The following is an 11,745-nucleotide window of genomic DNA, read 5'->3' as shown; positions in this document are numbered from 1 at the left end:
GTTGCAAAAGTGAAAGGCTTTGTCAAAAAGATCTAAATTGTCTAAGAAGAGCTTGAGATTTAAACGGTCCGGTTGTGACCCCCTCCTCATCTAGGAGTCTTTTAATTGCGTATTATTCAAATTGACGAGATGAAAGACAACATTTCTCGATTTTATCCACATACACTGAATTTCCTACACATTTAACATGCGATTTTCTACATCCTTGTGAAATTGTGAAATAGAAGTAATCATTAGCTTCCTTGCCGACCAAACAATTTTAGTTGCTGTTATCTACACATTTAGCCATTTTTAGAGAATATGTTAAAAAATAAGAAAAAGTTTTGGATTTACTTGTCAACTTTCAAGTACTAACAATTCCTTTTTAATTTTTATTACTATTCGGTCCGTACAATCCTCTCTACTTACACATCCTCGAATGCCTAAATAATGGTTTTGTTTTGGTCTTCCAATGCAGAACATTCGGGGGATGTTTGCCGTGAGATAGTGAGCAATGATTTTCTATGTCTCGAGGCCGAGCCAGGAAAGTGAAGTACAATGAGGGAGGCCGAGCCAGACCACGGCCTTGGCCTATTGGAAAGCCATTGGTCTATTTGATCCAGTAACCCGCGTATTCTATATGAGCCACATACATAACAAACAAGTTTGATAATTTGTATGGACAAGCACTTTTCTAAAAATGTTGAAAATAATATTTGAATGATATATGTGTATTTATAATATTGTCTTAATTTAACACACCCTCTCGCATAAGCAGAATTCATTTTTTTTCCTGTCAAGACCTAGTATGTGCACAACTTCATTAAATTGGCGGTGACCATACTTGCACTTGGAAGATTTACCTACTTTAATACAATATTGAGTCAATTAACTAAAAAGCTTAAGATACTAGGGAGGCTAATGTTTATTATATTTGGGCAGCGGCAGAACTTGAACTAATGTAAAGATAATTTTATTTGGATGACCATCATCATATTTAGCTGGAATTGAATAATATGTTCAATAATATGAGCCAATCCCTATGTTTAATTGGACCTATCATTTAATTTTAATTTGTTGTAACTTCATGAGTGATGACAAAAAGTATTATTAATATTAAAATTTAAAGCTCCATCTTAAATGACAGCTTTGTTAAGATGAGTAATTCAAGTTTTATATATTGTTTATTATTTGAATTTTTAATTGATATAAAATTTATCCTAAAAGAAAAACCTCAATTGTTAAGAAAAACTTATAGTAATTAAAATAAGAGTTTGATTTGCATCAATGTCAAACTAATTACCATCCAAGAAATCCCTAAGATTTTCCTTCTCTAAATAAATAAATAAATAAATAAATAATANATTAGGTTTACCTTTTCGATTTTATCATGGAATTGTTTCTCTATTTTTTCTTCCATTTTTTTGGTTTTATTTTCTTGTCAAAAATTTGTCAGCTATCAATTTTCCAAACTTGAAATTATTATTAGAAGTCACCAGTTAAGTCATGCAACCAGGCTTTAACACGGTTTACAAATTACAAATCACCATCTATCATGACATTTCTTTGACCCTTTCTTTCTATTCTTTTTTCTCTTTCGATTTACTAAATATTGGGAGTGCTCTTGCTTACGGTTAAAATCAAATATTGTCTTTGTCAAAAGAAGTTAAGATATTTGTTCGGGAGTGTTTAAATTAAAACTTAAATTGCAAGGTCCCATAAAATGTGTAAATAAAAAAAATGAATAACAATATAATGATATGTGTGGATTAAAAATGTGTTTGATCAATTCCAGTTTTAGTTTAAACTTTGCCAAACATAATCTAAACCATACAAATTATATTATATGAGAAATGTATTATTTAATAACGCAATGCTTGTAATTGGAATCTCACCAAAAAAAAAGTTGAAATTTTTTTTTTCTTAATTTCAATTTTTTCAGAATTAATAATCATCATTTAATATACTCACATGGCTTTTTCATTATATTTTGGTTTTAAGTCAAAATGAAAGCAAGGGTGATTACATGACAGATACAATACCCAATAATAATAATAATAATAATAAAAAATAAATAAATAAATAAATAAAAATTCGAGTAATTAGTCAATCGCTAAAGGTACGAAGTCAATGAGGTTATCACCTCGCTACACGTATCAATTAGTAAAGTTTAATCAAAACATTAAAGAAATAATTAAGTAGGATAGAGGTAGAATTAAAATAGCTTCACAATACATATATACACACGAAAACTATGGATAGTTTCTTAAGTAATATTTTAAATAAAACCCAGAAATTGTTAGAACACATAAATCTGCGATTTAAGGCTATTCCCTGTCTTATGAACATTTTAACATGGGATTTCTACATCATTATGAAAATTGTGAAATAGATGTAATTAACAGCCTTCCTTGCGGACCAAACAGTTTCAGTTGCTGTTATCTACACATTTATTGAAGACGATCAATTTGAAAACCATTACTCCTTTAATTCTTGGATATTGAACTCTAAGCCATGTTGACCTACTTGATCATTGTGCTCCTATATCATAATTTGCAGCTGCTTGTGGAAGCCTCTGTTGGAGAAAACGTGATTTATATACAGATTTTATAATTAACACAATAAATTAAAATAACATGGAACAAAAGAAAAGAGTTAGAATGACTAACCCAAAAGAGTCGATAAAGGACACTGTCCTAAAGTCGTATGGATACTTTTGGCATTATAGGCTCCAGGATAAATCTCTTATAACTCAAAATCGATTCTCCAACTGGAATGACCACGGGGGAGAAAGAACAACCCTCATTTCAAGTTGTCAAAATTATAGTAAACAGTACGAAAATGTATAAATAATATTCTATCAAGTTATATATAAAACAATATTAAATCACTCCCTTTAATAATGTAAAAAATCAACCCTCATGACAATGAAAATTTAATCCATCGAAGATAACTTACATTCTAATATTTAAGATTTTAGATCTGTATTAAGTCTACAAATTAAAGTAAAGAAACTGAAAATTAAAATAAACTTTGATTTTGAAAAATTAGAGATATATTTTACAGCAGTATAACTTTACAATTCTGTAGATCGAAATAATCTCATGTACAGTTGGATGTTTGGCTGCTTTACTGTACAAGTAGTGTTGTGGAAGAACGATAGCATCTAGTGTGCTGTTGCCGCCGGTTTCTTCATCAGTCTGTATATTGATGCTGGAAAGTTTTCTGTAGTAGTAGTTCTCAGTAAAAAGCTTATAATCATAATTTGGATAGCATATATACAACAAAAATAAGCATCTGCTAGTAAAGATTGTTAATCTGTAGATAATTATCTTCTGAGATGGGATCAATACATTGTTGTCCGTGAATAATGCTTTTCGTTAGTTGTGATCATCACCACTCTTGATAGCAGTGGATCGATTCCCACATAACTGATATGTCCAATAATGAATAATAATGAATAATGTTTTCTCTCATCAATTTAAGTGATAATGAACTCTCTAATTCACTGCATTAAAATGCATTACAACTTTATTAAACTGAAAATCAGGACGTCAACTATCACTTAAACGACGTTGATGCATCACAAATGATAGATAGCATTAATTTTTTTTGCTCAAATAGAATTGCGCCCATTATCAGCACTGGACTGCTAGAGATAAATCACAACGGGGTGGGGGTCCACACACCTAATTCTCAATAGCCATATTATACTGAAATGCAGTGCATTTTTTTCAAGTAAGCAATTATATCATAAGTAGGTGAAAGTTCGGTTCTCTCGTCAATATAGGAAAATAATCTAGCCGCCTCTAAGACTGGAATATATTAAATCCCTATGATTGAGCTCTTAGAAATTTTGTTGCAGATGATCCATAATTATTCTATTTCTTGAAAACTATCAGTTTATTACATTATAGTATAAAAAAATACAGTTTCTATATAGTCGAAAATGGTCACGAAGAGCATCACTTGCCTGGATTATACTATGGTTCCTCCGCATACCTTTTTCCATATTTTCACTCTCATAGGAACCTAATTTTTACCTTAACCCTCTTTGAATTTTTTACTCATGGAAACTCTTTTCAGTCTAAACGTTAAAATTTACTGAATAGTTTAGACCCAATTGTGGAATTAAACCAATTAAAAGTAACAAAGCATTTATTAATTGTTTCGAGATGATTAAGGTAATTAATTCAATTAATTCTATGTAGAAACCATCACAAACATTCAGACCAAAAGCAATAAAAAATAAATGACACCAAATATGATCTTGGAGGAAAATCCCTAACTAAATAAAAAATCTCTGGGCAATTTTGCCAATAAAATCCACTATAGAAGTTAACTTATAAGTAGTCCAGATACTATTAAATCTTAGCTGACTCTGATCACATAACTTGTAAATCACCGAGAAACTTCTTCGTTGTGCACATCTGCTCTTTTTAGAACTATGAGCTACTTTTCTCTCCGCATGGATCAACAAAAATGAATCTCATTCTTGAGGCTGAAACTCGAAGTGCCTCTTCCCAAAACTTCAGATTTCTAAAGGCTAATCAGCGAAGGTCGGGTTTTGTTTTGGTGCTTGATTAAGGATCTTTTTGTGTTTAGATCTGTTATTGAGGCAAGAGTTATTGGAATATGTATTTGATTTTTAAAGGTTATTCTCTTGACTAAATAAAAGGCTTAACAAATATTGGAACAATGTTTGGAATTCAATAAGAAGAATATATAGAATCAAAAAATCAATTGAATGTGTTTTGAATCTTCAAGAATATGATCTTTATGGTAAAATAATGATTCAACGCACATTTGGACATTCCACGTGTCATATATTTATAATGGAAAGTGTTTGAAGGAGAAATAGGTTATAGGACTCAAAAATCAGTTGAAATCACGAACCTAGGGTTTGACAATGTAACAGAGCCACTTAGGTCCAATGGGGCAAGTAGTAAGCACCAAGGTTTTTTTTTTTTTTTTTTTGGGCACTTGAGCGCTTGTTGGGCGGAAAACGAGCTCTTTGAGGAGTCGTTAGTATTTTTGTCGTAACGTTCTCTCTCGATATTTGTTAAGGTGCTTTAAATTGTGCTAATTCAAAGGGGTACAATTTTTGTATATTAGCATTTTTCAAATTCGAATGTTTTCTATGTGAAAAATGCGCTGCAACTTGTATTTGAGAATTTGGAGCAAAACTTGTGCAATACTTTAACACTCATTTGACTTTTAATTGCATCCCATTGATCATATGTGATCTTTTTGGACATCTTTAACTCCTCCAAGAACTCTATCAATCCCAAACTATTTTTACTACAAATTGGATTCAATAAATCCCATTCACTTTGATTACAACTCGATAAAATTCTAATACAATTCAATTAGGATATGATTTTGACTAAAAAATTGTCAATCACAAATTTAAAAATTGCTAATTTTGCTAATTACAAAATCGAACCTAACACAGGCCTTTTCCACTTTTCTTACATTGCATTTCTAGGTCTAATCCATCATCGAACTCTCCATATTTACATCCAATTCCTAACATCCCTTCAAGAAAAGTGTTAAGTTTTGTGACTCAAATATGGTTAGGAGTCTTATAAGATTGCGTATTTGATTTTACTTGTAAATGAAGATTGTATCCAAGTTGAATAAGGAAAGAAAATCCTCTCTCGATCGAAGTTCTATGCTCAATGTAACCTAATTTTAACAAATTTTCTTATATTTTAGGACTCTTCTAGGGTTTGGAACGTAGCCTAATGCATTATTGCTGTGTCTGTAATTTTTCTTCATATTGTCAGTTAATATACATCGATCCTCCGTGATTAACTCTCTTTGTTCTTCTTTACTTTTAATCTTGTTTCTTATTGTGATCTTTATTACAACTTTTTGTGTCAATAATCTCATTCATTACAATCACTCTGGATCCAACAAGTGGTATCAGAGCTTGATTTTTCTTATGTGGATCGACTGGGGTTTTTTCAGAGATGACTACCATGAAGTATGACATTCCGCTGTTGGATTGCAATACAAGAATTTCTTTGTGACAAGTAAAGATGAGGGCTATTCTGGTACAGTTAGATTTGGACAATGCGCTGCTGAATTTTGAGAAGATGCCAGCTAATTGGATAACGAAAGAGAAACAACAAAGGGATCGAAAAGTTTTATCACAGATCCATCTTCATTTATCCAACAATATTATGCACGATATCTTGAAGAAGAAAACAACGGCTATTTTGTGGTTGAAGCTGGAATAGTTATGTATCACTAAAAGTCTCACGAGCAAATTGGTTCTAAAACAGAAGCTGTATTTCCCATAGCATGGCGGAAGGAGGGTCACTGGAGGACTATATTATTGTGTTCAAGAAAATAGTTGCTGATTTGGAGATGTTGGAGGTTAAATACGATGAAAAGGATTTGGCTTTGATCATGTTGTGTTCACTGCCTGGCTCTTATGCGTCGTTTTGGGACACCATTTTGTATAGTCGGGATACTTAGACTATAGACGACGTCTATGATAATTTGTACTCAAGGGAGAAGTTGAAGCATTTGGTTGGAGCTACATCGAAGGATGATGAAGCTCTTGTATCTCATGTGATCAACGGAGGTGCAGATCGAAGAATAACATCAATTTGTTTTGCTTATACTGCAGACATAAGGGACATATTCGGAAGGATTGCAATGAGTTACAGGCTAAAGATGATTTAGCTACAAATCGTGGAGTATAACCTTTAACTTTAGACGAAACAAATGTAATTGAAGATTTTTCAGACGACAGAGATATGATGTTGACCATGGTATTTGACGTGGAGTCTAGGCCTGACGAGGAGTGGATTCTCGATTCGGCATGTTCACATCATATGTATTCCAATCGAAATTTCTTTAGACATATGAGACTGTTCAGCAAGGTAGAAGGAGTTGTAATGGGAAATAACCAGTTTTACTGTATTGCTAGGATCAGTCGAGTCAGATTTAGGTTGCAGGATGGGACAGTCAGAACAATTAATCAGGTTCGACATGTTCTAGGCCAAAAAAGGAATCTCATCTCATTTAGTACTTTGAATGCAAAAGGGTATAAATACTCTAGTGGATAGGGAGTCTTGAAGGTCTAGAAGGGTGTTTGGATTGTACTAGAGAGACAGAGAATGTCTCAATTGTACATCTTATAAGGAAGCGCAGAACTAATTAAGAGACATCTGGACAAGTTCAGTACTGTGGTGGATATTCATTTTGGTACAGTACCTCTTGTGACGGGCTCTGGGTCGGTTCTGAACATTGCTTGATGGAGCGTTGGTAATTCCGCTTTGCCATCAATTTTAGTGGTTGTACTGTGTTCAATTGTTAGGGTTGGATCAATTGAGCGTAGATACCATGGTGTCAGTAATGTCTATAATACTTTTGGAGACGTTGAAGACGACATTTCTAGCAAGGGGCATTCTATTTAGGTCTTTTGTATGGTTTCTGCCATGGGGTATGCTTCGACCCTATTTGGTAAACATTAATTCCTTAGTGGAATTTTAGGAACCCGAGAGTAGGGCTCAGGTGTCGTTTGTGAACGCCGTGCAGAAGACGATGGTTTATATAGAGAGTTTTGGTTATTGCGTTGAGGAGATTGGCCATTTCATTTCGATGCAAACGGGTTCATTTTTCAGGTGGAAAAATTTTGTAGAGCTACGCTCGTTGCATCGGAATTTGAGTCAAGGTGGAGATTGTTAGGTTTTGTAACTCAAATATGGTTAGGAGTCTTGTGAGATTGCGTATTTGATTTTTGCTTGGAAAAGAAGATTGTATCCAAGTCGAATAAGGAAAGGAAATCCTCTCTCGGTCAAAGTTCTATCCGCAATTGTAACCTAATTTTAATAGATTTTCTTATCTTTTAGGACTCTTTTAGAGTTTGGAACGTGGCCTATAAATACAAGGTTCCTCTGTCGGTTTTATTTATGCATTATTGTTTTTTCTGTAATTTTTTTTCATATTGTCAATTAATATACATCGTTCCTCCGTGATTAACTCTCTTTGTTCTTCTTTACTTTTAATTTTGTTTCTTGCTGTAATCTTTATTAATAAATATTGTGTCATTAATCTCACTCATTACAATCCCTTCGGATCCAACAAAAAGTTCATCAAAGAGATCAAAGCATCAAATTTCCTGGCTTTCTTGACTTGGAACTGGTATTAAAACCAGAACCGGTAGATATCGATCTCTCATGGTTTGATCCATCTAATCTACATCATTTTGACGTGATCATCATTGGTTCAGGTCCAGCTGGGCTTTAGCTTGCTGAGCAAGTATCTTGGTATGGGATTAAGTATATTGTGTTGATCCTTCAACACTTTCTATGTGGCCAAACAATTATGGTGTGTGGGTTGATGAATTTGTGAGTTTAAGACTTGAGGATTGTTTGGACAATACATAGTCTATGACTTGTGATTTTGTTAATGATCATAAAACACGGTACTTTATCGTGCTTAAGGTCGAGTTAGTAGAAAGGAATTGAAGTGGAAATTTTTAGGTGGATGTGTGGCTAATAATGTCAAATTCCATAATGCCAAAGTTTGGAAAGTAAAGCATGAGGAGTAGTTTGTGTTGATGGTACTGAGTTGTAAACAAGCTTAATAGTTTATGCAAGTGGTTTTGCAAGTACGTTGATTGAATACGATAAGCAAATAAATCTTGACTATTAGGTTGCTCATGGTATTTAAGCCAAGTAGATTATAATCCCTTTGATTTGATAAGATGGTCCTCATGGATTGCAGGGATTCTCATCTTGGAAATGAGCTAACTTTAAGTGCTAGTAACTTTAGATTTCTAACTTTTCTATATATGATGTTGATAAGTATATTTTAGACATTTATTTAGGTTTCAAAATATTGATATTTCATTGTTGTTTTGATAAATTATAACCCAATCTTGTGTATATTTCATTTATTAGGAGAAACTCGATGATTGGACTTGAAATTAGAAGAAAGAAGTGAAAAACAAGGAAAAATGGCAAGGTTCAAAGTTTGAGGGCCAAATTGCAAATATCCAATAGTTGATTTGGACCAAAAGTCAATTCTTGAAAATTGCTATGAGTCAATTTGATACAATTAAAAGTAAAAAATGAATAATATGATCAAAATATTATCACAAATCAATTTCCACTCGCAAAAGTTATATTCCAAATTTTTTGTCCAAGACTGAAACCCATTTTTAGCATAAGAAACATTCGGACCTAAAAAATAGAAAACTTGTAGCCTTTGCGTTAGCTTTCCAATGCATTTTAAATTGCCACAATCAAATATAGAGAGAAAAAAGTTATAACCAAAATATTGACGATGTACAGAAATAAAAACATATGCTTGCGAAGGGAACTTTCCTTATTCAATTGGAACTCTTTTGGAAACTAATTTGGACATTATTTTCTACCAATTTTCGACTCCTACAAATACTTAACAATCGAATACATTAGAGACACCTCTCATATACCAAAATTCATCAATTAATATCATCAAAAAGAGACCAATCCATTGTTCTTGTAAGAATTAAAGGGCAATTACATGTTTTCAAGAAATTAGAGTTTCAACCTTAATTCTTGGAGAGGCAACAAGAAGATATGTTGGAGATTCATTAAGAAACCATTGAAGAGATTCAAAATTTCAAAATCCATCTTCTTCTACTTCATCAATCTAAAGTACGAATTATGTTATTCCAATTAAACATATTTTCTTGTGATTTTGTAATGCTACACTAGGGTTCTCATTACTTAGACATCGATGAACCCGTATTATGATGTTTTAATATAAATTCGATAATTTGACGTTCAATATGTGTTTATTCTTATATGATTATTATAGGATTTAATGACTTTTGAATTACTTGATCATTAATTGGGTTGATTGGGGATTTTATTGTTTTCGAGAGAAACAATAGGATAAATAACATTCTATAACAATTATTATAAAGTCTGATAGGAGATAGAAATATATAACTATGACTTGCATGAATTATAGAAGTATTCTAATATTTTTAATGTATGCTTTCATGTTCGCGTCTTTCATAAAGATATGGGAAGTTCACATGAGATGATAGATTCAATTAACATCAAGAGATGCTTTTAATTAACTTAGGAACATTGATCAACTAGAATGTGCACATATTGTCATGTTATGATTCGCATTGAAACGAATTAATAAGGAGGATTCAAGGTCTTAGTAATATCACATTTTAATTTACAAAAACTCCATAAATTGCTCACTGGAATCATTAGTTTACTTAGTTAATTTAGTATAAACTCTTGAAACACAATTTGCTATTCGATTAGAGTTAGAATTGATTGATCCTATATTGAATACATAGTCCTCATGGAAACGATGCTTTATTTGTCACTTTATTATTTATTCACGACACCATACACTTGTAGAAAATCAAATGATTAGATGCCTTTCAAATTGAATTTGATATTTTTAGAAGAAACTTCTCTCATTAGCAAGCCTGTTTTGTCATACATGGAGGTCAAGAAAAGAATGGTGGCGAGTTTAAGGCATTTAGGTTTAAAAGTCAGTGTTCTAAAAAGTATAATGCGTGACGATGTGTAGAGGCTAAGCTTCGATCCATGTGGGCTTAGGAGAGGCGATAAAAGGCATTTTCTTATTTTAATACTATTTAAAAATTTTAATTAATTTAAAAATTATTCAATCATGCAGACAAATTATAGTACCAAATGCACTTTTAAGAGCTTAGCAAAATAAATATATTTTCGAACAATAAACAAAATATAACATAATAGTGCTAATTAAAATATTTGGAGATTTTTTAATTTTTATTAATTAATAAAAGATAGGAAAATGATTGATTAACTCAATAAAATATCAATAACTATTTAAAAAATTATACGGTATAATACATCCAAACCAAAGTTACAATACGCTGTAGTTAAACAAAATGAACAATATATTACAGCCAAACCAAATGTACAATGTACTATAGTTAAACCAAAGGGATTCTAATCACACATCAAAAGTCTATAACAAAATCATTGGACATGCCTTCTATAAATTAGAGGACCAATAGGTGGGTAAGCAACTTTTTGAACCTTTGAGTCCATTGATCTAAAAATTGAAAAATTTATAATTATTAATAATTGTTGGCCTTTCAATCCAATTGTCCCAAAATTTGAAAACTTTATGTCGTGTAAAAAAAAATAAAAATACATATATATATATATATACCTTGCCTTGGAGGCACCTAGGTGTCGTCCAAAGCACACTATTTAGAACACTGATAAAAGTACGGAGTGTGATTGAGGACGAGAAGTGTTTGATCCCAATGGGAGGACTACTTCCACGAATCCCTCAAAGAGTGATGGCAATTGTGGAAATTCAAGGATGGTGCATCCTTCAAATGGCTACTTAGACACTCGAACATTGGCTCTCGCCCCAATTCTGGCTGAGTCCATTGCCGAGTGCCTTGGGTCAACCAGAATGATTAGAGGGACACCGCTTAATCATAAAGCAAAGAGATGCACCAGGGAATGTTACAGATTTGGGATGGAGTTCTTATTGAAACTCGATTTGAACAGGATGATGAAATTTTTTGATGCTTTATTTGGTCTTGAATCTCATTACTGGCATGAATACTTGTCCTTAAGTTTACCCGTTTGAGAGCTTGCTATGCTTAGTCTCTCTCTCTTTGGGCATGCCTCAAATTCTTCCAAGTTGGATATGGTAACAAAGTGACATGCATCCTTGGCTAAATTGATGGAGAATCTAGCACTTGAAACCATTTGACTTGTAGAT

The 11,745-nt window shown here is 32.5% G+C and overlaps 1 pseudogene; it reads left to right on the top strand.

Moving 5' to 3' along the window:
* The first annotated feature begins 6,761 nt into the window (after positions 1-6,761).
* On the top strand, positions 6,762-11,736 carry LOC111381271 (annotated as a pseudogene).
* The last annotated feature ends 9 nt before the right edge of the window (positions 11,737-11,745 follow it).

This window comes from Olea europaea, unplaced genomic scaffold, assembly GCF_002742605.1.
Source record: "Olea europaea var. sylvestris unplaced genomic scaffold, O_europaea_v1 scaffold2273, whole genome shotgun sequence".
Taxonomy (NCBI): domain Eukaryota; kingdom Viridiplantae; phylum Streptophyta; class Magnoliopsida; order Lamiales; family Oleaceae; genus Olea; species Olea europaea.
The sequence above is the reverse complement of the archived record's forward strand: the minus strand, read 5'-3'. Positions and strand labels throughout refer to the sequence as shown.